The following is a 26,471-nucleotide window of genomic DNA, read 5'->3' on the forward strand; positions in this document are numbered from 1 at the left end:
ATTACCTGAAACCTATTTTCGCTTTTATAGTAGAATTTTGGAATAGTGGACGCGAAAATTGATGTGATAAAGTTTGAAGACCAAATTAAAGTGTCGAAATTATCAATAACAATTCTTTTTTTTAAACGGTCCAAAATAATTGTTCTAATATGATATGAGCGTTACCTTCATTGTCTGTGCTCAATTATTTAGGGCTTTGGGTCAAACGATTTTCTACTGATTATGATTTTTTTAATCATCTTCATCTATCACATAATTTTGTAGAGAGTTAGTGAGAAGGATATTTTTAGTATTCTTTCCCGAGAATGGACATTGATATGTCCAAAACTCCACCAATTTATGTACATGCATAACAATATAATTATCTCGTTATTATATTAAAATTGCTTTTTCATATCATAAACAGTTTCAATAATTATTTTCTTAGTCTATATATGTAATTCATCTATAATTTTGCTGTATTGTAAGCTATTGTATATAAGTGTATAAGCCAGTATATATTGTAATCTACATAATAAGTACTCAATCAATCAATAATTAATTTTTAACAAGTCATAGTGATGTGTCCACGTTATAATGGCAGTGGAGAAAGACACGAGAACAACGTTGCCGATCCTCTGTCTTGTCAATGCCTTCTATAGACGGTAGCTGATACAGGTTTATTGATGTGATTGTCTATTGTTTTCTAGAGAAGAACAAAGCCACAAATTTTCAGTTTCTTTCCAGTTTCTACTATTTACGCAGCCAATTTAGATTTTGGACAGAAAAATCACTCTAGCTTTTTCTTAGAAAATGAATTCCTAAAGAAATGAAATGATTCCGTGCTTTCTATCTTCATTGAGTCCCGAGTTACAATGTTTCAAAACTATAGTGAGGTCCACGTTATAATGGCAGTGGAGAAAGATGGAGAACAATGTTGCCGAGTCTTGACAGTGGCCTTCTATAGACGGTAGCCGATACAGGTTTTGATGTAATATTAACTGTTCATTCTCGTTTGAAATAATCAATTATATTTTATTAGCAATAAGTTCTATTTTCCAGTTATTTCATGATGCATTTTCTTAATCAAGATGAACTATTTTTCTAATTAATTATTAATTGTACATTGTTAAAGACAATCTGGCAACACAGTGAAGATACAGATCCACGTTATGATGACAGTGGAGAAAGGTAGGAGAACATCGTTGCCGATCCTCTGTCTTGTCGATGCCTTCTATAGACGGTAGCTGATACAGGTTTATTGATGTAATATTAACAGTTATATTTTTCAACAATTACATATGAACTTTATAACAAGGTCAAAGCTATAGTGAGGTCGACGTTATAATGGCAGTGGAGAAGATAGGAGAACAACGTTGCCGATCTTCTGTTTTACAATGCCTTCTATAGACGGTATCTGATACAGTTTTATTGATGTAATATTAACAGTTATATTTTTCAACAATTACTAATGAATTTTATACAAGGTCATTAGCTATAGTGAGGTCGACGTTATAATAGCATGGAGAAAGATAGGAGAACAACGTTGCCGATCTTCTGTTTTACAATGCCTTCTATAGACGGTAGCTGATACAGGTTTATGATGTAATAACAGTTATATTTTTCAACAATTACATAATGAATTTTATACAAGGTTTCTTAGTGGTGTTCTACGTTATAATAGCAGTGGAGAAAGATACGAGAACAACGTTGCCGATCCCCTGTCTTGTCGATGCCTTCTATAGACGGTAGCTGATGAAGGTTTATTGATGTAATAGTGACTGTTCAGTCGCGGTTAAAAATCAATATATTTTATTAAGCAATAAGTTATATTTTCCAGTTATTTCATGATGCATTTTCTTAATCAAGATGAACTATTTTTCTAATTATTAATTCTACATTGTTAAAAGACAATCTGGCAATACAGAAAAGATACAGATCACATTATAATGACAGTGGAGAAAGATACGAGAACAACGTTGCCGATCCTCTGTCTTGTCGATGCCTTCTATAGACGGTAGCTGATTCAGGTTTATTGATGTAATATTAACAGTTAGTTATATTTTTCAACAATTTTATGATGAATTTTATACAAGTCATTGACCTATAATAGCAGTGGAGAAAGATACGAGAACAACTTTGCCGATCTTCTGTCTTGTCAATGCCTTCTATAGACGGTAGCTGATACAGGTTAATTGATGTATATTAACTGTTCATTCTCGTTTAAAATAATCAGTTATATTTCATTAAGCAATAAGTTATATTTCTAAATAAGCTCATGATGAATTTTCATAATTAAGATGAAGTATTTCTTTAATTAATATTATCATTTCTACATTTGTAAAGACAATCTGGCAACACAGTGAAGATGCAGCCACGTTATGATGACAGTGGAGAAAGATAGGGAAACAACGTTGCTGATCCTCTGTCTTGTCGATGCATCTATAGACGGTAGCTGATACAGGTTTATTGATGTAGTATTGACTGTTCATTCTCGTTTGAAATGATCAATTATATTTTATTGAACAAGAAATGATATTTTCCTATAATTCCATAATTAAAATGAAATATTTTGTTGAATGAAAAAGACTAAGAAATTGTCAAAAAACACAGATTCCTGTTTTTTGACAATTTCTTAGTCTTTTTCATTGAATATGAATAATTACCACATCAACTTCTCAACTACACTAAGAGTAAAAATATTTTGTTGATTTATTATCAATTTATTCTACATTGTTGAAAGACGATCTAGCAAAAGAACAAAGCGAGAAAGAGATATCGCTATCCGCTGTGTTGAATGATAGACAAGGTAGCAATACCATTGCTAATCAAAAACTGCCATTATAACGTGGACCTCACTATAGTCTACAATGATGTCCACGTTTTTAATTAGCAATGGTATTGCTATCCTTGTCTATCATTCTACAAAGGATAGCCTATCTCTTTCTCGCTTTGTTCTGTTGCCAGATCGTCTTTTAACAATGTAGAATGAATAATGATTAACAAATATTACATATTAATTATGAAAACTCATTATGAAATTATTGAAATAGTTATTTGTGCAACTAGTGCGCAAGTGTCAGTTTGCTGCACCGAAAGAAACGTTTACGCGCCCGAGCCGTAGGCGAGTAAGGAATGGTTTCTTGAGTGCAGCAGAGGAACTTAGCGCACATTTCACATTAAGTTTTTCCTACAGTTACCATTGAATATGAAAAGTGGGTAATTATGGGTAAAATTGCCTGAAATGCATCAAATGTTTTCCTGTGTAGTTTTATTATTGATAAAACCTTAATCTAAATCCTAAGTCCTCGTTGTCCTTGGTTATAATATATAATGAATAATAATTAGCGCGTTGTGCTTGGTGCCCTCTGCTCACTATAGCAGCCACAGCAGTCACTGTTACCAACTTCATTTTGATTTTGCTGCACTGTTGCTCCATATAACCTACTAAGTATTTTGCGTTGCCATGTTGCAAATCTGGAGTGCAGAAAACTTTTTCCCGCACTAGAGCGGAAAAGTGATTCTTTGCGTTCTGTAATCAGTGCAGCAATGGCCACTTTTCAACGTAACTGTAGGAAAATATAATTTCTCGCCTATTTAAATATATTATTGATTATTTTCAACGAGAATGAACAGCTAATATTACATCAATAAACCTGTAACAGCTACATTACATTGGTACATTATGCCTAAGTATCTCTTGCTATCAGCTTGAGTGTGAGGTCCTTGTAAGGGTTCAAAACGAATGTTTTCTTCTCAATTTCCAGCGGAATTTTTGTGTTGCTTGCTGGCAAAACCTTGAATTTCGACAAAATGTGGATGAGTCCCAATTTCACAGACGCTATACCAAAGCGTTTACCTGTAAACAGAAAAAACAATTACACATGAATGATAATTCATTTATCTATTTTATTTACAACCAGCTGGTAACCCGTGCTCCGCAAGGGTCTATTTTAAAACTTGACAAACTGAAAACTTGACCGAGTGAAATCCAGAAGAGTTTGAAATAGATCTAGAGCCATCCTCGGTTAATTAGAATCTATTTGCAAATTTCAAGTTTATTTCAGTCCAGTAGTTTAAACGTGATGATGCGTCACACATAATTTTCCCGTACCTGTACAAGCAAGTTCTTTCCTTTATTATAGTATAGATAAGTTCTTCAACTTGGTATTTACATAATAAAGTGACAAAACTCAAATATTGTTTAGAAACCTTCCTCAACATGATGCCTGACAAAATTGGACTGGTTATTAATTTAGTTACCAATCTAAACCATCTTTTTTGAGGAGGTCTCACTAGATTAAAGTTCTATATTGACATACTAGCCGTCAGGCTCGCTTCGCTCGCCATATCCGTCAAGCCAGGAGGCTCCGCCCCCTGGACCCCTGACTGGATCGTCCAAGAATGAGATCAGCAGGCTCGCTTCGCTCGCCTGCATTTTCCATTTGAGCATTTTTATCATATGTTAGGACAATCCAGTCGGGGTTCAGACTAAACGTCTGGCTAAACGGATATGGCGAGCGAAGCGAGCCTGACGGCTAGTAATATAATATTCCCAGGATTGAAGTAGCAGTGCCCAATCAATTTCTCCGCGATAAATGTATTCAAATCTTCAACTTGGTGCCAACCTAACAAAGTCAACTCAACTTAATGCCAACCTGACAAAATTATTAATTTAGTTGCCAGTTAACAACTGTTTCGAAGAGGTACTCTATCCAGATTATAGTACTATAGTAACATATGATATGAAAATTTCAATTATAATTAAGAGATTGGGAGAAAAAGAATATACATGCTAAAATACGAACTTTAAACCCTTAAAAACAACCCTTAGAGTTAAAATATTGCAAAAAGATTTCTTAGTGTGCCTCTAAAGGGCCAACTGAACATACCTACCAAATTTGAACGTTTTTGGTCCGGTAGATTTTTAGTTATGCGAGTGAGTGAGTGAGTGAGTGAGTGAGTTAGTGAGTGAGTCAGTCAGTCAGTGAGTGAGTGCCATTTCGCTTTTATATATATATAGATTATATGGTATGAATATTCATGTCTCATGAATGAAATTTGAATATTAATTTTGAAAAAGCTGGTGTGGCGCACTCACACAAATTTCCTTCCCTTATGAAATTTGATCAAACTGACGCTAGTGTTCCCGCGCATATCAAATCTACTATTCTAAGATCTGAGACAGCTGGTGACAGGACAATAGCGCTGCAGACACACGAAGTCTGCTATCTCTTCATAGTGAATGATTTAATAGAATCAACAGTTGCCAACAGTTTGCAATTGAATAATCACATTTTCTCGAATTTCGAGCTTATTTTCAATTTTAGGTGAATATCTTACTGAACACTAAGTGTAGAGATTTTCATGCTCAATCTTTTCCAATTGGATTTTTTTTGTTCAAATTGTATCTAAAGCCTGATAATTGTGAATCTAAAATCAAACTTTGCATAGATGGGGCGCAGCTCCTGGAATTTCTACAGATATGGGACTTGTAGCAGTTGATAGAGCTTATCAATGACTATTTTAGGTATCAATTTAATAAAAATCGTTGGAGCCGTTTTCGAGAAAATCACGAAAACCCTGTTTTTGACAACATTTCCTCCATTTTGGCCGCCATCTTGAATTGCATTTGATCGAAATTGTTCGTGTCGTATCCTTATATTATAAGGACCTTAAGTTCCAAATTTCAAGTTATTTCGGTAATTGGGTGATGAGATATCGTGTACACAGACGCACATACACTCATACACACACACACACACACACACACACACACACACACACACACACACACACCACACACACACACACACACACACACACACACACACACTCACACATACAGACCAAAACCCAAAAACCTCTTTTTTGGACTCAGGGGACCTTGAAACGTATAGAAATTTAGAAATTGGGCTACCTTGATTTTTTTCGGAAAGCGATATTTTCCTTACCTATGGTAATAGGGCAAGGAAAGTAAAAATGATTCACATTGTAATGAACAATACTTGATATGGTTTTAATCCAGTTTAAAATGAAATTTAGTTTAAACTGATACTGTGCTAACTCACTATAGTCTCAATTGAGCTGCAAAGCCAAAAATTTTGTTTCCGACACCCCCTTCAAATTCAATTCACACAAATTATCTGAACTGGAATATTGTTTTTGAAATGCATGACTTTGTTACGAGCGAATTGAATTAAATTGAATTTTCAAATGTACCGCCATGAAATAGGCACAAAATGGCCGCTCCTTGAGGAACACGCGTGTCTTGACCTGGCTTTTATAGACCTTGATCATGCATATTCTACAGTTAGTGGTCAGGCTTATGCTATCTTTCCTCTATCCTGATTAGATAAATAAATAAATAAATAAATAAATAATAATAAATAAATAATAAATAAGAAAGAAAGAAAGAAAGAAGAATAAATAAATAATAATAAATAAATAAATAATAAATAAATAAATAAATATAATAATAATAAATAAATAAATAAATAAATAATGAATAAATAAATAAATAATAAATAAATAATAAATAATAAATAAAAAATAATAAATAAATAAATAATAAATAAATAAATAAATAATAAATAATAAATAATAATAAATAATAAATAGATAAATAAATATAAAATAGATAAATAGATAAATAAATAAATAAATAAATAGATAAATAGATAAATAATAAATAAATAGATAATAATAGATAAATAAATAAATAGATAATATAAAAGATAATAATAAATAATAAATAAATAAATAAATAAATAGATAAATAAATAAATAAATATATAAATAAATAATAAATAAATAAATAAATAAATACTCACCAACAATATCGAGGTCCCTCACCAAAGGGCATGAAAGAGAAGGGGACAATCTTGTGGATTGGCGCTCTCTTACTAAATCTTTCCGGCTCAAATTTATCAGGCTGCGGAAAATATTTGGGATCCTTCTGAAGCGCATAGACCGAATCATCACTTGAGTTCCTTTCCTGATTAGAAAACCTTGGGAAGAATGAAGTCTTTCACACATAGCCGAATCAGTACTGGCGCAGCGGGATATTCCTCAACATTTCTGCACAATATAAGAATCACATTAAATTCAATTCAATTTATTATTTTTCGCCACACTGCACAGAAAGCAGCTGTTTCCCAGTCCCTACGTAGATCTGAAAGATATTGTTTGCAGACGACTCTCGTCTGACGTCAGAACAGGTTTCTTTTCGGCCTAGGCCGGAAAGAGTACCCTTTCCAGCCGCTAACATGGAACTAAGAAAGGTGATCAAAAAACAGCTGATCAAAAAACTTTTCATTATTTGTGTTCATCATTCAATAATTAAAACATTATTCATAATAATATCATTTTATTGTCATTTGAAAGAATAAAAAAGTATAACAGCCGCTAACATGGAACTAAGAAAGGTGATCAAAAAACAGCTGATCAAAAAACTTTTCATTATTTGTGTTCATTATTCAATAATTAAAACATTATTTATAATAATATCATCTTATTGCCATTTGAAAGAATAAAAAAGTATAACTCACCTCCCACATAATTGAACATAATCTTTTAGGTTTTTTAGACAAACCAGAATAAAAAATCAAAAAAATCTGGTGTGGCGCACTCACACAACTTTCCTTGCCGTTATAAAAATTGATCACCTGACGCTAGTGTTCACGTGCATCTCAGCCAGCTGGTGACAGGACTATAACGCTGGAGACACACGAGGTCTGCTATCTCTCAGTAGTGAATGATTTAATAGAATCAACAGTTGCCAACATTTTGCAATTGAATAATCAGATTTTCTCGAATTACGTGCTTATTTTCAAATTTAGGTGAAAATGTTACTGGACATTAATCGTAGAGATTTTCATACTCAATCTTTTCCACTTGGAAGTTTTTGTTTAAATCGTATCTGAAGCCTGATAATTGAGAATCTAAAATCGAACTTTGCATAGATGGGGCGGAGCTCCTAAAATTTTTACAGATATGGGACTTGTGGCAGTTGATACAACTTATCAATGAATATATTGGGTATGAATTTGATCAAAATCGTTGGAGCCATTTTCAAGAAAATCGCGAAAACCCATGTTTTTGACAACATTTTCGCCATTTTAGCCGCCATCTTGAATTTGCATTTGATCAAAATTGTTCGTGTCGGATCCTTATAGTGTAAGGACCTTAAGTTCCAAATTTCAAGTCATTCCGTTATTGGGAGATGAGATATCGTGTACACAGACGCACATACACTCATACACACACAACACCACACACACACACACACACACACACACACACACACACACACACACACACACACACACACACACACACACACACCACAACACACACCACACACACCACACACACCACAACACACACACACACACACACACACACACACACCACACACACACACACACACACACACACACACAACACCACACACACACACACACAACACACAGACCAATACCCAAAAACCACTTTTTTGAACTCAGGGGTTCTTGAAACGTATAGAAATTTAGAAATATTGAGGTACCTTAATTTTTTTCGGAAGCAATACTTCCTTACCTATGGTAATAGGGCAAGGAAAGTAATACTTGGACAATTTCCTGATATTCAGATTACCTCAGATTTGCTAGAGCTATCACCTTCCACTTCTGCTATCGAAAGTGCTTGGTAAACAACTATTCTCATATATATATATATTGTTTATTTTTGTGTGTTTTTTTGTCGCACCACGGGCAAAAATGTTTTTCCGGCTCTCAATCTTGAAAACCGAGGTGCGAAATATACTATTGTCCGATCACTGGTTTGGCGGAATAGCTGAAAACTGGAAAATGAGCCAAAAAAAGGTTTTTGGGGCCTCTGTATCTAGCACAAGCATGAAGAGTTTTGTTCTGTACTTCACTCATGTATCCAAGTAATATATTAAAAAATCAGAACTACAACATAAATTGCAAGCACACCCTCTTTTTTCTGTCTATACTAGTAGGTAACCCGTGCTTCGCAAGGGTCTATTTTAAAACTGCAAAATGAAAACTTGACGTAATAAAAATTCGAAATTTGAAAATAGGCCATCCTCGGTTAATGAAGAATCTATATGCAAAATTTCAAATTAATCAGTGAGTATATTTCAGACGTGATGATGCGTCAAACATAATTCCCTATTCCTTACGTGTATAAGCAGTTCTTTCCTTTATTATAGTATAGAAAACTGAAGAATACATAATACTTGAAAACCTCACAGAATCATATTGATTTTTCCAATACATCAATAAATTTTAGTTCGATTAGTATCCTCCTCAATTTGAATCAGGCAGCCTTTTTGTTCCCAATTCCAAACAAAATACCTAAAATACTCGTTTCACTGGGATTCATTCTGATAGTACATTATAACTGAATAATATAATTATTACTTATTTTATTGTGATCTATCATGTTTTTCTTATGAAATCAATTATATGCCTACAGCATGAAAACTATGTCCAATTCATTTGTACTGGTGGCAAAGTTTACATTAAAAATAATTATTTGATAAAATCCAAGTTCAATAGTAATGAAAACAAATTCCTTAAAAAAAAAATGATAATAATATAATTCGAGGGAAAAAATTAAGAACAAAAAAATGGGAAGCATCGGGGATTCGACTCGAGGACTATCGCTCCGTAAGCAAGCGTTTTACCGCTGCGCTACATAGACGTTCGTAAAAATGGTAGTCTTATAACACACATATATGCTCATAAAAAAAAACACACTTTGGGCTATGGAACTTCATGTAGCCTACGGTAGCATAGATGAATTTGAACATTATTCTGAAAAATCTAGAAGGAGAATTGAAATTTGGGCTTCCAGGTGCACGAGATTGATATTTTTAGAATCTGTTCAAAATTTGGAGATCTAAATCATTCCCGTTTTTCCGGTATGCAATCCACAAGTTGACATGTTTTGATGCGAACAAACGAACAAACGAACCACGAACAAACACACCCTACCTACTCTCTCTTATTATATAGATTGACTGGACTATAATGGCATCAAGTAGATGTTGTATTTTCTCCTATTTAAGTGAATAAACGAATACTCAACTCCTACTTACCGTTGAATATCATGTCCATGTACTCCAGTTCTTTAATAGTTTCATAGGTTATGTCTCCATCCACAGCTTTGATCTCATCATACAGTTTTTGCTGCATCTCTTGATTAACAGCCAACTCGTAAGCAGGAAACACAAAGATGCAGAAGTAGTCTCATGTCCAGCGAGAATGAACAGGAAAGTTTGCGACGCCATTTCATCCAAACTCAACGCTCTCTGCCGTCCGACTCTGAAATTGATATCAACCAAAAGATTTCAGAAATATGTTCACCATTACTTCAAAACAACATAAACGTCTCATATCATAGCATACCTTATAGTATATTTGAAATCTATAATCAAACTAGCCGTCAGGCTCGCTTCGCTCGCCATATCCGTCTAGCCAGGGGGCTCCGCCCCCTGGACCCCCGGCTGGATCGTCCAAGAATGAGATCAGCAGGCTCGCTTCGCTCGCCTGCATTTTTATCATATGTTAGAACAATCCAGTCGGAGGTCCAGACTAAACGTCTGGCTAAACGGATATGGCGAGCGAAGCGAGCCTGACGGCTAGTAATATAATATTCCCAGGATTGAAGTAGCAGTGCCCAATCAATTTTTCCGCGATAAATGCATTTAAATCTTCAACTTGGTGCCAACCTAAAAAAGTCAACTCAACTTAATGCCAACCTGACAAAATTATTAATTTAGTTGCCAGTTAACAACTGTTTCGAAGAGGTACTCTATCTAGATTATAGTTCTATAGTAACATATGATATGGAAATTCCAATTATAATTAAGAGATCGGGAGAAGAAGAATATACATGCAAAAAGACGAACTTTAAACCCTTAAAAACAACCCTTAGAGTTAAAATATTGCCAAAAGATTTCTTAGTGCGCCTCTAAAGGGCCAACTGAACATTCCTACCAAATTTGAACGTTTTTAGTCCGGTAGATTTTTAGTTATGTGAGTGAGTGAGTGAGTGAGTCAGTCAGTCAGTCAGTCAGTGAGTGAGTGCCATTTCGCTTTTATATATAGATTTGAAATTTATAATTAATAATGGAAAGAGCTGGCTAAAGCCGCGTTTACACCAAAGTTATTAAGAAAATGTTAATAACTTAATCGTTATAGATTTTATTAAATTGAACGGAACCTGACAAACAGATACAGTATGATCATCATGTGTATGATAAGTTACATTCAATCCAATAGAATCTATAAGGATTAAGTTATTAAAATTTTGTTAATAACTTTGGTGTAAACGCAGCTTTAAGCTAAGTACACACAATGTAGCTGATGAGCTATATGAGATTTGAACTACCTATAGCTCTGTCAGCTACATAGTTCTGCTATAGTGAGGTCCACGTTATAATGGCAGTGTTTGATTAGCAACGGTATTGCTATCCTTGTCTATCATTCAACAAAGCGGATAGCACTATCTCTTTCTCGCTTTGCTCTGTTGACAGATCGTCTTTTAACAATGCAGAATTGATAATGAATTAACAAAATATCCTACACTATTAAACGAGCAATTTCTGTTTGTATATTAATTTGTATTTTACCGGATCTCGAAAACGGCTCTAACGATTCTCATGAAATTCAGAAAATAGTAGGTTTATAATATAAAAATTCGATTGCACTAAGTCTCATCTCTGGGAAAACTCGCTGAAGGACATTGAAAGGATAGTTATTATTCATCCTTGGAAAAACAGCTGATAATAATTATTTCGTCGTCTGTTGATGATGGAAGTGAGTGAGCGAGTTCATGTGTGTGGGACTGTGTCAAAATTATGACTCAGCTGTTGAACTTTTGTAATCATTCATCAGGTACTTAGTGCCGGTTGCAAAAAAGCTGGGTTATCTTTAATACAGATTAATTCCAATGGAACCATCTTTTTGAAATGTTCTTCTCTGATTTGGGTCAGGTGAAATTATTCATGATTAAAATTTAACCGGCTTTTGTGCAACTGGGCCTTTGTGAGGGAAATTTTGTATTCCTCTGGGAATTAATCTCAATTTATTGTGATTAGATAAAGCATTTCTGCATGAACTTTGCATATTATTATAATTTCAACTTCGTAATAAATTTTTTATGCTTTTGTACTCCAGAGCGAAGCTCGGTCACCGATATCTCCATCTTAGTTTATTATGAAAATTCATTATGGAATTATTTAAAAAAAATTGGTTATTTAAAACAAGAATGAACAGTTATTATTACATCAATAATCCTGTATCAGCTACCGTCTATAGAAGGCATTGATGAGACAGAGGATAGAACGTTTTCTCCTATCTCTCTTCACTGCCATTATAACGTGGACCTCACTATAGCAGAACTATGTAGCTGACAGAGCTATATACAATTTGAGCTACATATAGCTCTCTCAGCTACATATAGTTCTGCTAGATGTAGCTCTGTTATAAGTAAATTTAACGCTTATTTTGTGTAGCAGTAGAGCTACATATAGCTCACTGCCATTATACGTGGACCTCACTATAGCAGAACTATGTAGCTGACAGCTATATACAATTTGAGCTACATATAGCTCTCTCAGCTACATATAGTTCTGCTAGATGTAGCTCTGCTATAAGTAAATTTAACGCTTATTTTGTGTAGCAGTAGAGCTACATATAGCTCACTGCCATTATAACGTGGACCTCACTATAGCAGAACTATGTAGCTGACAGAGCTATATACAATTTGAGCTACATATAGCTCTCTCAGCTACATATAGTTCTGCTAGATGTAGCTCTGCTATAAGTAAATTTAACGCTTATTTTGTGTAGCAGTAGAGCTACATAAGCTTTGTTAAATAAAGTTCTGCTATAATTTATTATTTTGATGCCATTACTTGTAGCAGAGCTACATTTAGTTTGGAATAAACCTGTGCTCCACTAGAAGTGTAGGATTCTCATATTTTCTTCAACTTCCACCTCTCCACGTTCATAGCAATCGAATTTTCGTTCCTGTTTTTAAAAGTCAGCACTTTATAGGTGCGTACAGACTGTCGCTCTGCTCCGCAACCGAACGTCACTCCAGCAGAGCGATTGTTGATCGACCGGCGAGCAACAGTGGTTCGACCGGGGAACGCGAGAAGATCTAACATCTTCCATAATGTTCATGATGGGTGCGTGGGCGGTGCGACTGTGGTTCGATGGTGGTACGAGGGCGGTACAAGGGAGGAGCGTGCTCGATGCTGGTTGGAAGCGCGAATATGTGTACGCAGCTTAAGCGTCCCATAGCACAGGGTAATCTCTGAATAGTACAATGAGCCTTATAATTGACCGAGCGAAGTGAGGTCTAAGATTCAAGTTGACAGTTTGGAATTTCTCTTAATGTTCAAATGTTTGAATGTTTAAATGTTTATATGTTGCGCATTTACGGCGAAACGCGGTAATAGATTTTCATGAAATTTGACAGGTATGTTGGTTTTTTAATTGCGCGTCGACGTATATACAAGGTTTTGGAAATTTTGCATTTCAAGGATAATATAAAAGTAAAGAGGAGCCTCCTTCATACGCCAATGTTAGAGTAAAAATCAGACTATAGAATTATTCATCATAAATCAGCTGACAAGTGATTACACAGATGTGTGGAGAAGCCAGTCTATTGCTGTATTTCCATAAGGTCTATAGTTTCAATCAGGTACTTGTAGATGAGAATACTGCGTATGGTCTACTGTTCATAGAACTAGTAGTATTGTCTCTATTCCATTCGAATTCTCTTGGAATACTCTCAATCATTGCACAATAATCAATAAATCAAGAATGACGCATCATCACGTCTCAACTACTCAACTGATAGACTTGACATTTTGCATAGATTCCTAATTTAACGAGGATGGTTATTTTAAATTCTTTAAGAATTCATTACGTCAAGTTTTCAGTTTGTCAAGTTCTTAATCAGATCCTTGCGAAGCACGGGTTACCTACTATAGTCAGGTCCACGTTATAATGGCAGTGATGAGAGATAGGAGAAAAACTTTGCCGATCCTCTCTCTGTCTTGTCAATGCCTTCTATAGAAATATAGCTGATACAGGTTTATTGATCAACGGTCCATTCATATTTTAAATAATCAATTACATTCTATTGAATGAAAAAGACTAAGAAATTGTCAAAAACCACAGATTTATTGATACTTAGAAAGACCGGTTTCGGTTATTACACCATTGTCAATCTCAGAGATTGAAACATCAGAGATTAATTTCATAATTGAGATGGGATATTTTGTTATTTTAATTATTAATTCTACATTGTTAAAAGACGATCTGGCAACAGAACAAATCGAGAAAGAGATAGCGCTATCCGCTTTGTTGAATGATAGACACGGATAGCAATACCACTATAGGATTTATTTATTGATTTATTTATTTATTCATGGAGACAACAGGTAAAAATCTGGTGTGGTACACTCATACAACTTTCCTTGCTCATATTTGAAACTACGATCAGACTTCTGTATATGTGTATATATAATTGTTTTCAGAGTACTTTTCCTTTGTGTCAATTGTGAAACTAGATGATTTGTTTAGTCCTCATTTTCAAAGTCGTCAAAACAGCTGTTCTACAGATGAAATATCTCGACTATGTATTCTTTTTATGAACTGCGCTACCTACCTCATGCACGAGAAGGAGGTTACTAAGTACATTAATAAAGGATGGGGTGGACCCCCCATTAGTTTCCCAGAAAGAAGACTCATGCCAGTTGATAGAGCTCATAGATGACTATACAGGGTATGAATTTGAAAAAAATCGGTCAAGTTATTTTTGAGAAAATAGTGAAAAACATGGTTTTTTAGTAATTATCCGCCATTTTTCTCAAGAATATTACGGAGCTCCTGCAATTTTCTCAGAAATGAGACTCATGTCAGTTGATAGGGCTTATAAATAGCTATTCATTGTATAAATTTGAAGAAAATCGTTAGAGCCGTTTTCGAGAAAACCGTGAAAAACATGGTTTTTTAGTCATTATCCGCCATTTTTCTCAAGAATTATTACGAGCTCCTGGAATTTTCCCAGAAATAAGACTCATGTCAGTTGATAGGGCTTATAAATAGCTATCCATGGTATAATTTGAAGGAAATCGTTAGAACCGTTTTCGAGAAAACCGTGAAAAACATGGTTTTGTAGTCATCATCCGCCATTTTTCTCAAGAATATTACGGAGCTCCTGGAATTTTCCAGAAATGAGACTCATGTCAGTTGATAGGGCTTATAAATAGCTATCCATGGTATAAATTTGAAGAAAATCGTTTGAGCCGTTTTCGAGAAAAACGTGAAAAACATGGTTTTTTAGTAATTATCCGCCATTTTTTCCGCCACCTTGAATTGAATTTTATTGAGTTTCTTATTGTCGGATCCTATGGTATAAGGATCTTAAGATTAAAATTTCAAGTCAATCGGTTATTAGGAATGGAGTTATCGTGTTCACAGACATACACACATACACACACACACACACATACACACACACATACACACACACAACACACATACACACACACACACCCACACACACACAGACCAACACCCAAAAATCATGTTTTTGGACTCAGGGGACCTGAAACGTATAGAAAACTTGAAATTGGGTACCTTAATTTTTTGGAAAGCAATACTTTCCTTACCTATGGTAGTAGGGCAAGGAAATAAAAAAGTAGAAGATATAAGAAAATAATAAAATATTATAATAATAGATAATTATAAAATATGAGAATGAAATAAGACGAAAAATAGAAGAAATATACAGTTGTATATAGAATAATAAAATACAGTAATTGAATTCATATGAAAAAAATGCACACATACCTTAGTAAACTATAATCATTACTAGTATATAGACAAGAGGAAATAAAAGTGTCTGTGTAATGTACTACCAGGATAATTGAATAAGGGTAATTGTCCTTATGAGGATTATTTACTGAATAAAAGAAATGCAAGCGCAATCACGAAATGATGGACCACATACTACAAGACTAAATCATATGAGACCCGTCGGAATTTGGAAGGGGAGAACCAGATGATGTCCAAGTGCTCCGAAACAATATGATACAGTATCATCTCAACTTGATACACAACACCATAATTTGATACAAAACAGGATAGAGTTATCTGCTTTGTCGAATGATAGACAAAGATAGCAACACCAATGTTAATCAAATACTGCCGTTATAACGTGGACCTCACTATAGGAAGATTATACAAAAACACCACAAACTGAAACAGTATCAGAACTATATGATACAGGATCATCTCAAATTGATACGCAACACCATAATTTGATACAAAACAGGATAGAGCTATCTGCTTTGTGGAATGATAGACAAGGATAGCAACACCAATGTTAATCAAATACTGCCATTATAACGTGGACCTCACTATAGGAAGATGATACAGTATCAACACAATATGATTCACAACACCATAATTTGATACAGAATTTCCAAACTTTGGCAACAGTGCAGAAAGGATAGCGCTATCTGCTTTGTGGAATGATAGACAAGGATAGCAACACCAATGTAGATCAAATACTGTCATTATAACGTGGACCTCACTATAGGAGATGATACAGTATCAACCAATATGATACACAACACCATAATTTGATACAGAACTTCCAAACTTTGGCCACAGTGCAGAAAGGATAGCGCTATCTGCTTTGTGGAATGATAGACAAGGATAGCAACACCAATGTTAATCAAATACTGCCATTATAACGTGGACCTTACTATAGGAAGATGATACAGTATCAACACAATATGATACACAACACCATAATTTGATACAGAACTTCCAAACTTTGGCAACAGTGCAGAAAGGATAGCGCTATCTGCTTTGTGGAATGATAGACAAGGATAGCAACACCAATGTTAATCAAATACTGCCATTATAACGTGGACCTTACTATAGGAAGATGATACAGTATCAACAAAATATGATACACAACACCATAATTTGATACAGAGCTTCCAAACCTTGGCAACAGTGCAGAAAGGTTAGCGCTATCTGCTTTGTGGAATGATAGACAAGGATAGCAACACCAATGTTAATGAAATACTGTCATTATAACGTGGACTGTAGATAATTTCATGGACAAATTTTGAAAATGTGAAATACCTTTGCTTTTTTCAATCTCCTCGTTCAAATTGAGAAGAACCTGCATGAAATCCTTCCTCACCACATTATGTGATTTTCGATAGTTGACAATTTTGTCCACCATATCGATGTAGAAGTCTGAGACGCCCTTCGGCGTGAACCGCATGTTGAAGAATTTGGCGATTTTTGGACTCACAAACGAGAGAATAAACCGTAGACCCTGCATCAAGTCGTCGGGGTCAGTGACCTGCAAAGAATTCGATAAGGTTAACCAGGGTGACTTTGACACTTATTGACCGAGCGAAGTGTAGAAATTTTGTTATACACTAAGGAGAATCTGCATCGTTATCAATGAAGAAATACTGTTCACTCTGTAATACCAGAAACAATAGACAGATCTATATTCATACCAAAGATTGTCTAATCTTTAAACAGTTGAAGCAGTTGGGCAAAAGGTGTATAAAAGTTACGCGCTACACCTCCAACAAACACCCCTAAACCTGTTCAAATTGAAGGTGCACGATTGGCTGGCAAAAAATCCTTTTTATAAATTAGGAATTTTACGAAACAGAATCAGCATACCTTAATTCTTATTTGTTAGCACGTATGACTAGCTGCTTAATTTTGTAATATTGTCTTTGTTATTTGTAATATTTGGAAATGTAATCTAAATAGCAATGTATTAGTAACAATGTGTCTCTTAATGAGTGACTTTCTATTTCATGTTCTATTTGTGTGGCTTTGTCTTGTGCTTTTTTGGCTGGCTGACAATAAAATTGAATTTATTTATTTATTTTATTTATTTGAAGTGATGTCTAAAGCTGCGTTTACACACGGAGCTATTAACAAAAAGTTATTAACTTGACTGAATCGGCAAAAATTTCTCTTGACAAAAGTTAATAACTCATGTTTCTAACAGAAAACTCCTTGTTATTAACAAGATCTTGTTATCAATATAATTGACTTCCATATGATTTCATTCAACGAGACTATTCATATGATATAACAGCCGGAAAAAAGCAAAAAATTGTCTTCAAATTTGAATTGAAACATGTGTGTGATCATTAAAATGATGATCTTCATCTGATCTAATGTAAATAAATCATAATGCGTTTACACCATACAGAGTTTGAAACAAAAGTTTTTAACATGAGTTAATAACATTTCTTTTGGCTGCTAGTTTTGTTATCAACAAAAGTTAACTTTGAATGAAAAAGACTAAGAAATTGTCAAAAAACCACTGATTTATTGATAATTAGAAAGACCGGTTTCGGTTATTACACCATTGTCAATCTCTGATAAACCATGATGATCTTCTTCTGATCAGAGATTTATCAGAGTTTATCAGAGATTGACAATGGTGTAATAACCGAAACCGGTCTTTCTAAGTATCAATAAATCTGTGGTATTTTGACAATGTCTTAGTCTTTTTCATTCAATATGAATAATTACCAAAATATCAACTTCTCAACTAAACAAAAAGTGAAAGTTAACTTTTGTAATTAACATAAGTTGATAACAAAAATGTTAAAAACATAAGCTTCAAGCTGCGTTTACAAGGGAGTTAATAACACAAGTTTTTAAAATTTTTGTTATCAACTGATATTAATAATTACAAAAGTTAATAACATCATTGTGAGTTGCTTTACACCGAGTTGATAACATGAGTTATTAATAAAATGTTGTCAACTTGACTGAATCAACAAAAAATTCTCTTGAAAAAGTTAATAACTCGTGTTCTAACTGGAAATTCCTTAAATATAAAGAAAATAAATAAAAATCTCAGTACCCTTTTTTAAAATATTTTATCACGACATGTTTCGGTCATTTATGCCATTTTCAAGTGATAAAAGAGTGATATACAGGAAAGAGATAAAGGAAATTCCTTGTTATTAACAAGATTAATGTTATCCATCGAGAGTCAGTAAAGATGAAAGGAAATGAGTCATGTTAATAACAAAAGCCTCTTTTATCGCATTAACTTTTGTTAATAACTGGTTACTATCTTCCCCGCAACCCCCTCGCCCAGCATCCCTGCCCTAAAACTACAGCTGTTCCCTGATAACTACAGCTGCAGACAAAACACGTGACGAAGTTATTAACTTTTGTTGATAACAAAGATAGCAGCCAAAAGAAAATGTTGTTACTATAGGTATCCTATGATGATTGATTGATTGATTGATTGAGTACTTTATTTATATAGATTACAATATACTGGCTTATACACTTATATACAATAGCTTACAATACAGCAAAATTATAGATGAATTTACATAATATAGACTAAGAAAATAATTATTGAACTGTATATGATATGAAAAAGTAATTTGTAATATAATAACTATAGATATTATATTGTTATGCATGTACATAAATTGGCGGAGCTTTGGACATATCAATGTCCATTCTTCGGAAAGTATATTAAAAATATCCTCCCCACTAACTCTCTACCAATGATGGCAGAGACAGAAAGATGTCTCTATATATATATGAATATTATGATAATATAAATTAAAACAGGAGACATAAGATATAGATTGAAAACACTTAAAAACTTACATTAGAAATGGGGAAATTTTCGGGAACTGAGTTCCCTTCCTCAACCGAGTAGACTGCAGTTTTGAATCCCTTAGGGATTCAAAACTTAGGGATAAGGGATGAAACTTAGGGAAAATCCCTTAGGGATTCAAAACTGCAGTCTACTCGGTTGAGGAAGGGAACTCAGTTAGGGATTCAAAACTTAGGGATATGGGATAAAACTTAGGGAAAATCCCTTAGGGATTCAAAACTGCAGTCTACTCGGTTGAGGAAGGGAACTCAGTTCCCGAAAATTTCCCCATTTCTAATGTAAGTTTTTAAGTGTTTTCAATCTATATCTTGTGACTCCTGTTTTAAATTATATTACAAACTTTAAAGTGTCTTCTGTTATGTGCTACAAATGATATATATTATGATATAAATAAAATAAAATAAATAAAAAAAATAAATAAAATTTTTATTCAATAGGATGGGATTCTATAGAAGCCAGAGAGCCATTGCTATAGTGAGGTCCACGTTATAATGGCAGTGGAGAAAGATAGAAGAATAGCGATGCCGATTCTCTGCATTAATTAATTATATTTCTACACTGTCAAAAACATAATTGTCATCGTTGTGGACCTAGAAAAGGATAGTACCACCGGCTTTGTCAAATGATAGACAAGGATAGCAACACCAAAGTTCATCAAATACTGTCATTATAACGTGGACCTCTCTATAATCAAACACCGCCATTATAACGTGGACCTCACCAAAGGTATCCCATGATGATGGCAGAGACAGAAACGTAGGTATGTGAGGGTCAACTCTATGTTTACTCTATGGTGATGGTTACCTTCAGTGCAGCATCAAACACTGTCGTTATAACGTGGACCTCACAAAGGTATCCTATGATGATGGCAGAGACAGAAACGTGGGTATGTGAGGGTCAACTCTATGTTTACTCTATGGTGATGGTTACCTTCAGTGCAGCATCAAACACTGTCGTTATAACGTGGACCTCACCAAAGGTATCCCATGATGATGGCAGAGACAGAAACGTAGGTATGTGAGGGTCAACTCTATGTTTACTCTATGGTGATGGTTACCTTCAGTGCAGCATCAAACACTGTCGTTATAACGTGGACCTCACCAAAGGTATCCTATGATGATGGCAGAGACAGAAACGTGGGTATGTGAGGGTCAACTCTATGTTTACTCTATGGTGATGTTTACCTTCAGTGCAGCATCAAACACTGTCGTTATAACGTGGACCTCACCAAAGGTATCCTATGATGATGGCAGAGACAGAAACGTTGGTATGTGAGGGTCAACTCTATGTTTACTCTATGGTGATGGTTACCTTCAGTGCAGCATCAAACACTGACGTTATAACGTGGACCTCACTAAAGGTATCCCATGATGATGGCAGAGACAGAAACGTAGGTACGTGAGGGTCAACTCTATGTCTACTCTATGGTGATGGTTACCTTGAGTGCAGCATCAGCAAGTGGGTTCTCTTTTTCGAAAGAGTTGTGATCTATGCCAACTGCCGTGGAGGCAATCACATTCAGCCCGTAATTGTGCTCGCCAAGTTTGGTGCTGCATGCCTGCAATCATAGGGGTGTGTACAGATTTTACGCGCCGCGAACATGAGCAATTCACTTTTTTAATCAGCTGATGCCAAGCTTAATATATCTATAGCTTACCGTTTCTGTGAAAATACAGATATAATCAGCTGATTGAAAGTGAATTGCTCATGTTCGCGGCGCGTATATCTGTGCGCACCTCAGCATTTGAAAAGTTAAAATAATTTCAATTTCAATTTCAATTTCAATTTATTTTCTTTACACCATACATAAAATAAAGTAATATTAAATTACTTGCCGCTTAATATAAAAACTAAAAAAAAAATAAATTAAAATAATAATGTTGAATTTGAAAATATGGTTTGTATAAATCAGTACATTTTCTCTTACAGTCCCTTGAAATAACCATAAAGAAGAAGAAGGAGAAGAGAAAGAAAAGAAGAAGCAGAAGGAGAAGAGGGAGAAGAAGGAGAAGAGAAAAGAGAGAAGAGGAGGGGAGAAGAATATGGAGGAAAAAAGAAGGAGAATCAGATAAGGAAAGGAAGAAGAAGAGGGATAAGAAAAAGAAGAAGAAGAAGAAGAAGAAGAAAAATAATTCAAAGAACTAGGAGTAACGGAGATATGATTGTGGTAGGGGGAGGAGGAGGAGGAGAAGGAGGAGAAAAAGAAGAAGCAGAAGAAGAAGGAGAAGGAGAAAGAGGAGAAAATAATTCGAAGAGCTAGTAGTAACAGGAGGATATGATTGATGGGGGGGGGAGGAGGTGGAGAAGAAGAAGGAGAAAGAGAAGAGGAAAGAAAAGAAGGAAAAAAATAAGGAGAAGAAGAAGAAGATGACTGGGAAGAAGGAGGATGAGCAGAAGGAGAGGACAGAGAAAGAGGAGGTGAAGAGGAAGAAGAAGGAGAAGACTGGAGAAGAAAAAGAAGAAGAAAACAAGAGAAGGAGAAGCAGAAGAAGGAAAGGAAGAAGAAGTTTGGAGTAGAAAAAGAAGAAGAAGGAGCTGAACGCTTTTTTGGTGAGCTTAAATGTATCTCCTATGATTAACAGATGCACTTGTATAATTCTCTCTCAAGCAACGTGTTGCGTCTGAAAAGATACACAAGGAGCTCCGAAAGATATGATGCACTTTTGTATCTTCTCAAAAGCAACGTGTTGCATCCGAAAAAATACAGATACACTTTTGTATTTTCAGAAGCAATGTGTTGCATCCGAGTGGGAAGATACTATAATCTCCTTGTGTATCTTTTCGGATGAAACACGTGTTTTGAGAGATACAAAAAAGCATCTGTTCCTTATGGGTGGATACGTTGAAGCTCCTTGTGTATCTTTTTGGGTACAACACATTGCTCTTGAGTAGATATAAAAGAGCATCTGTTGCTATGAAAAGATACATTAATAGTTATTTGTATATCTAGAGTGAAAAGTACGACTTTTTCTCCCTGTGGGAAAAAGTTTGAAGCACAAGGCGAAGCCGAGGGCAACAATTTTCCTGAGGGAGAAAAAGTATTTTTCACTCGTGATGTACACAACATTTTTCCTCCATCTACATTTTTTTATAGAAACTGCAAATTAAATCATTCTAATAACTTACATATTGGTGAAAATGTTTCCTAACAACATAACCTGAAATCTAAAACCTAAAAACCGGTCGTCTGATAGGCACTGCTGATTGCGCTATCTATCGGCCAAAGTTGTAACAATTATAACAGCTGGGCTACCAAAAATGGCTGACTCCAGATCACGCGGTTCAGATTTGAATTGCAGAATGCAGATCAAAAATATTTGTTGGCTGGTATTTTGAATAGAATAAAATATTTTAAAAATTGTATAAATTTTATTGTCTACTAATATTAAGAATATAATATCATACAAACATATATTTCATGAGTTGATCAAATTTCTGGTTGTGGTATTGAATTCAGTTGACTCAATGACAGACACCTCTATTACGCTTTCTCATCTGAGCTTAGACCTTCTAACCTATTACAATGTAAGTTTCAAAATAGAGATGCTCCCCATGTTATTTAAATGGAGTCACTTTTACTCCCTAGGGAGTTTTTCTGTTTTTTACTACCGAGAGCGAAAAAGTGACACTTTAGTATTAGGTTTCAGGGAGTAAAGTAGGTACTTTAGACAGTAGGTGGAGGAAAAGATACATTAAAGCTCTTTGTGCATCGTCTCGGATGAAACACGTTGCTCTTGAGAAGATACAAAAGAGCATCTGTTGCTTTTGGAAAGATGCATTAAAGATCGTTGTGTATATTTTCGGATGCAACATGTTGCATCCGAAAAGATACACAATCACTGTGTTCTCGAGCTACCTGCATGGTCTCGAACATGTAGCGCATCTTGTTGTCGCTGGAGGAAGGTCTGATGACATTCCACTTATGTATCTTCTCAAATGCAACGTGTTGCATCCAGAAAGATACACAAGGAGCTCCAAAAAAATATGCAATTTACTGTGTTTCTTGAATCATAGTGAGTTCCACGTTATTATAGCAGTGGAGAAAGATAGGAGATAAACGTTGCCGATCTTCTGTCTTGTTAATGCCTCTATAGACGGAAGGTGATACAGGTTTATTGATGTAATATAAACAACTGTTCATTGTCTTTTAAAATAATCAATTATATTCTATGAGTAACAAATTATATTTTTCAATAATTTCATAATTGAGTTCGAATATTTTGTTAATTAATTATCAATTCTACTTTGTTAAAAACGATATGGTAACAGAGGAAAGCGAGTATTTTAGACAAGGATACCGATACCATTGCTAATCAGACACTGCCATTATAACTTGGACCTCACTATAGAACGAGAACAACCACAAAATGATACAGAATCAACTTAATATGCTACAGTAACATCCGAGCTCGATACATAACACCATAATTTGATACAAAACTTCCAAACTTTGGCAACAGTGCAGAAAGGATAGCACTATCCGATTTGTTGATTGATAGACAAGGATGACGACACCATTGCTAATCAAACACTGCCATTGTAACGTGGACCTCACTGAGGATAGAAGAAGAAGTAGAAGTAGAAGAAGAGGAAGAAGAAGAAGAAAAAGAAGAAGTAGTAGAAGAAGAAGAAGAAGCAGAAGAACTGCATTTTGTTGGCCGAGTTTTGATGTATCTTTCCATGATCAACAGATGCACTCGTGTATCTTCTCAAAAGCAACGTGTTGCTTCCGAAAAGATACACAAGTCACTGTGTTTCTTGAGTTACCTGCATGGTCTCGAACATGTAGCGCATCTTGTTGTCGCTGAATGAAGGACTTAGCACATGCCGCATCTTGCGGTGCTGATCACCTGGACTGCTGAACAGGTGATGAGAGAGAGGGTCAATGGCGCGGTTGCTGTAGACTCCGCGTTCGCTGAACGAGTCATAGTTGCGCACCAGGATGGATTTCAGCAGGTCAGGATCGCGAACTACCAGGGCGGGGGTGAAGAAAGAGTAGTAACCTATCACCGGGTGACCGTCACCTTGCTTGTAGATCTCGTCGTAGACCTGCAAACAATAGATTATAGATGGTAATCAATGAGAAATTGCATTTATTCAGTAACTGCTAATCAATAAATAGTTATTATTAAGGTATGCGCTCACCGATGCGTACAAATTCGTTGCGGTTTCCAAACGAAGTTCTCGTTGCGAAATATTGGGGCACGCACACTGGGAAGCGAAATAATCGCAATGTGGGGCGTGGGTATAGCCTATTAAGGTGCGTACAGACTGTCGCTCTGCTCCGCAACCGTACGTCACTCCAGCAGAGCGATTGATGATCGACCGGGGAGCAACAGTGGTTCGACCGGGGAACGCGAGAAGATCTAACATCTTCCGTAACGTTGGGTGCGTGGGCGGTGCGACTGTGGTTCGATGGTGGTACGAGGGCGGTACGAGGGCGGTACAAGGGAGGAGCGTTCTCGGTGCGGGTTGGAAGCATGAATATGTGTACGCAGCTTTAGAGTTGAACCAAACAGTTCAGCACTTTTATCATCTAAAGTTTACTGTAGGCTCATCTCAATTTTTTACTTTCCTTGCCCTATTACCATAGGTAAGGAAAGTATTGCTTTCCGAAAAAAATTAAGGTACTCCAATTTGTAAATTTCTATAAGTTTCAAGGTCCCCTGAGTCCAAAAAAATGTTTTTTGGGTATTGGTCTGTGTGTGTGTGTGCATGTGCGTCTGTGTACACGATATCGCATCTCCCAATTAACGGAATGACTTGAAATTAGGAACGTAAGGTCCTTACAATATAAGGATCCGACACCAACAATTTCGATCAAATGCGATTCAAGATGGCGGCTAAAATGGCGAAAATATTGTCAAAAACGGGTTTTTCGTGATTTTCTCGGAAACGGCTCCAACGATTTTGATCAAATTCATACCTAAAATAGTCATCGATAAGCTCTATCAACTGCCACAAGTCCCATATCTGTAAAAATTTCAGGAGCTCGCCCCATCTATGCAAAGTTTGATTTTAGATTCTCAATTATCAGGCTACAGATACCATTTAAACAAAAATTTCGTGTGAAAAGATTGAGCATGAGAATCTCTACAATTAATGTTCAGTAACATTTCCACCTAAAATTGAAATATGATGAAATTCGAGGAAATGTGATTATCCAATTGCAAACTGTTGGCAACTGTTGATTCTATTAAATGATCACTATGAAGAGATAGCAGACCTCGTGTGTCTCCAGCGTTATAGTCCTGTCACCAGCTGTCTCATATCTTGTTGGCAACTTGATTCTATTTGATAATTCACTATGAAGAGATGGCAGACCTCGTATGTGTCCAGTGTTATTGTCCTGTCACCAGCTGGCTCAGATCTTTGTTATAAGTAGACTTGAGATGCGCGAGTACACTAGCGTCAGGTGATCAGTTTTCATAACGGCAAGGAAAGTTGTGTGAGTGCGCCACACCAGATTTTTACTAAAGTTTATCATAATATGAGATGAAGAAGAAGCCCTACCATTACTTGCTGTGGCGGCAGACTCTGAAAAAGATGAAAAAACAAAAAAATCTCTGGGTGGGGTACTCACACAACTTTACTTGCCGTTAAGAAAATTGATCACCTGACGCTAGTGTTCTCGCGCATCTCAAGTCTACTTATAAACAAAGATCTGAGCCAGCTGGTGACAGGACAATAACACTGGAGACATACGAGGTCTGCCATCTCTTCATAGTGAATCATTTAATAGAATCAACAGT

At 35.4% G+C, this 26,471-nt stretch overlaps 1 pseudogene; it reads right to left on the minus strand.

The window, feature by feature from the left end:
* Nucleotides 1-3,520: 3,520 nt before the first annotated feature.
* LOC120352980 lies at nt 3,521-24,786 on the minus strand (annotated as a pseudogene).
* Between the last annotated feature and the right edge of the window lie 1,685 nt (nt 24,787-26,471).

The sequence above is a fragment of the Nilaparvata lugens genome, chromosome 9 (genome assembly GCF_014356525.2).
Source record: "Nilaparvata lugens isolate BPH chromosome 9, ASM1435652v1, whole genome shotgun sequence".
Lineage (NCBI taxonomy): Eukaryota > Metazoa > Arthropoda > Insecta > Hemiptera > Delphacidae > Nilaparvata > Nilaparvata lugens.